The following is a 4,255-nucleotide window of genomic DNA, read 5'->3' as shown; positions in this document are numbered from 1 at the left end:
CCAGTAAAGCTGTGAAGAATGAGGAGAGGAAGGAAGGCGAGGAGGAGAAGAACAGTTACTACATCAGGTCCATGTCACTGCCACTGTGGCCCTCTTTCCCTAATCTAACCAGCCACCACTAACGAGGCTTTATTTTTTTCAGGAACCAGTCCTTGTGTCATCCAAATTTCAGTAAAGCATGCAATATAAACTCAAAGTGATTCTTTTCAAGTCTTCCTCACTTGACTTCAGTTTGGGGATGGAGAATACATCTCCCCACATTCCCCCATGGAGATGTACCACACTAATTCTCCAAAGGAATCCTTACTGTGTCTGAGAAATCATTTATTCTTAGCCTCCTCTTAAAAAGCTGATGAATTAGTGGAAGAACTGGATTGGAACCACCCTCTTTACAAATCCTTCATAGATGGTGTAAAGCTTGGCTAACCCAGGGCTCAGTAAACTTTTGTATAAAAGGCAGATGGTAAAGATTTTAGTCTTTGTAGTCTATATAGTATCTGCTACAACTACTCAATTCTGCCATTGTAGTATGAAAGCAATCAGAAAAACAAATGAATAAGCTCAGCTGTAATCCAATAAAAGTTTAATTACTAAAACAAATGATAACTGAATTGGGTCCACGGGCCTCTTTAGTTTGCTCTAGAGTCACGTGGAGGAGTTTAGGCAGTGAAGGGGAGGGCACTTGACACTTTTTATTTTAACTGGAAGAGCCCCTTTTAACATTCTATTAGAGTATCAGGTAATGAAAATCCTCTTTCCAATCAAACTCTCCCGTCCAGCACTCCCAAAGTTCTCAACAACCCTGAGCTGCTCCTTACTCTCATTATACCCTCCTGTTCACCTGATTAAGTAACTGCTTTAATTTCGGTCATTTCCTCACAGGCTGGACCACAGCTCAGCTTGGCCATGCCTTTTTCCTAGATTCCCTTACCTCCTGACCTTCTTCAGGCTTCCCAACAATCAGAAAATCTAGGTATGTGGGGCTTTTCCTGCTCCTGGACTGCCAGGAGGTACCATGGCAATCTCACAACCATAGCAAGTTGTTTGACCACACAGTTAACCCTCAGCAGGTTTTACTCATCCAGTATTGACTTCTTAGCCAACTTTGGCCAATTGAATGATTTTCATATCCAATCAAACCTCTAATTATTTTTCTGTAACTCTCAACCGGTACACTTAACCTCCATTTTGCAGAGATGGTAGAGACCACTTGTACAAACTCTCCAACTTAAAAGTGCTCTACATCTTAATCTATACTTGTACCATCTATTACAGTAGCCACCAGCTACACGTGGCTATTAAGAACTTATGAAATGTCTAGTGTTAACTGAGGAACTAAATTTTTACAATTTTACTTAATTTTAGTTCATTTAAATGTAAAAACTTAAGCAGAATAAAACGCTTTCTGCTAAACACAACTTTTTTGTTTTCATTCGACTGCTTCTTCAGCTTAATCATTAAAAATTTAGTATCCAAATTAAGATATGCTTTAGATGTAAAATATGCACTGAATTTCAAAGACTTAGAGAAAATAAAATATTTCATTAATATTTTATATTGATTACTTGTCAAAATAATATTTTCAATATATTAACTTATACATATTAAAATTAGTTTCACCTGTTTCCTCTTTTTCATGTGGCTACTAGAAAATTTAAAATTACATATATGGCTCACATCATATTTCTGTTGGCTAGTACTGGTCTATACTATATTCTCCTCAATTCTTCCTGTATCAGAATAAGGAACCACATTTTTTTTTCTTCTGTGCCACCTCATACAGAATTTATGAATCCCGAGTCCATTTATCTTTTAGAATGCTAGATAACATTTCTTTCTTTCCCTAATTATCCCAAACCATTCTCTTTCTAGTTCATTTTTAATAACCAAGTATCAGAGAAGAACAAAGGATGTATGGTAGCAAGTCCTCCTAAGACTTCCAGGAGGCATGAAGAAAATGACTAAGTCAGTTTAGGTATCTCAAATCTAAGGGGTGAAACCCCAAAAGGAATTTCTTCCTTACCCAGGTAATTAGAGACCAAGAATAGAATAGCCCATTCCCAGAGAAAAAATAGAGAAGACTCAACAGATTTGCATTAGCACCACTGAGAGTTATATAAGTAATATAAGGAGTTTGATCTGAAATTTAATACAGACTAGGTTCCTAAAAACAGACTAAGAAAGTCTGCTAAGTTGGAATTTTGGAAATGAGGCTACATGAAATTTCAGTGAAGACAAACAACTATTCATGTTTTGGGGAGGAGGGGATTTTGCTTTTAGTTGTTAATACTATTTTTTTGATTCTGCATAATTGCTAACAATAAAAAGGAAAGGAGGAATTATAAGTGTGTCTCCTCCTTTAAAGAGTTAGGGTGAAATTATGTTGTTCTCTTCCTGAGCCTCACTGGGAGCTAAACCGAGCTTCCAAGTGGAAGTAGAGGCCAACAGTTCAAATCCCTGGAATTTCCAGGAAAAACAGAAACAAAAAAACACCAACCATTTCAGAGGCCCAGCTTGGTAATTGCAAGTTCTTTATTCCTTGACAAAGAAAGAATAGGCATGAGGAATCCATATTTTATGATCATTATCTCCATGTTTTTTCAAAACAAGCACCAGCAACTTATTTCACCTCTGAGTTTCATCTTTGAGTTTCATCTTTGAATATACTTGAGTGGGGAAAAGTTCTTATTTGGATCTATGGTTTCAACCTATAGTTACTGATAAACTTTTGGTATGGGGAAAGCTTGTTGGTAGCCTGTGTTTCAAATTTGAGATCTCTCTATGTAGACCTTTTTTGGTATTTCTGAGTAGAGATGAGAGAGAAAGAAAGAGTTTGTGTGTGAACACTTGTGCATGTGTGCATACCTCTGTATGACTGGTGCAGAAAGTAATGCCGGAATAAAATTAAAATGAAACTGGAATTTCAGAGTAATTTGAGTTCCTCTCCAAAATGGGTGAATCTGACTTTCTTCCAGTATGGAAAAGGGTAACTTTACAGTGGAAAAATCTGATAAGAACTATTTGAGGCAGGTAGTCAAGGTCAATATCAATAGTGGTAACTCATGTTCAGTTATGTACCCAAGATGTGATGTGATGAAAACTACCCTTTTTTTTCTGTGATCTTCCTTCCAAAAACCCATAATCCCATGATAATCATGAGAGAAGGCCCAAATGAGGCACATTCTAAACATGCCTAACCTTATTCCTCAAAACCGTAAAGATCGAAAACAAAGCTTAATAAATTGTCACAGCCAAAAGGAGCCTAAGCAGATACAACAACTACATATAATGTGGTGTCATGAATGGGATCCTGGACCAGAAAAAAAGGCTTAGGTTTTTTTTTTTTTTTTTTTTTTTAAAGGAAAGCTGAATACATTATGGATTTCAGTTAATAATAATGTGTCAATTTTGGTTCATTAATTATAATGAATATATCATGCTAATATAAGATGTTTATAATAGGGAAACTGGTTATGGGGTATATGGGAACTCTCTGTACTAACATTGTCCTAAAATAAAAGTTTATAAAAAATAAGAATATTGTCTGCTGCTCTAGTGCAGGCTTTTAATATTTTATTAAATAAAATGAGGATAAAGGACTTGTTATTAACCTTGTAATAATATCCTTGAGTCCATGCCATGGAAGTACCTTATAAGTAAGATCATTTTAGGATAAGTTTCTCTTAGTGCATTACATTTCTCTTAGTAAGTCAAGGCCCCAGATAGTATCCCTCTCCCCAGGGTTTCACAATTAAGTGTGAAACCCTGGGACACACTGAACTGGAACAGAAAATAGCTTCATTCTGGTCCACTGTATTGCCTGCCCACTGTGGCATTGGCTGAACTCACTGTTATTTAATGCTACGAACACTTGGATTTTCCTAGAAAAAAAGTCTTTCTCAACGTAATGAAAATACCACAAAACTTCAAACCCTGGGTAGCAATAGTCAACTCAATAACCCAATCTGCTCCCAGTTGCAAAGTGAACCCATTTGAAGAGAAGCTTCTAGACATATGAAGTGCCTGCTCAATATGCTAACCACATTTTTATGTTCATTTTTTCCCCCTCAATGTAGGTAATAAAGTTATAAGTTGATTAATACTGGTTTCCAGTTTGAAAGTAAAATCTCTAACTTGCTTCCATTACTTCTTTGATTTGAAAGCTAGCTGTTTCAAAAGATGTTGCAAATTGAATAATACGTTAATATGCTTTCACAGATGATTGCCTTCAGGGAGAGTTTAATTAGCATTAGGA

Source organism: Rhinopithecus bieti, unplaced genomic scaffold (genome assembly GCF_001698545.2).
Source record: "Rhinopithecus bieti isolate Rb0 unplaced genomic scaffold, ASM169854v2 scaffold_8675, whole genome shotgun sequence".
Taxonomy (NCBI): Eukaryota; Metazoa; Chordata; class Mammalia; order Primates; family Cercopithecidae; genus Rhinopithecus; species Rhinopithecus bieti.
This window is presented reverse-complemented; position numbering follows the sequence as displayed.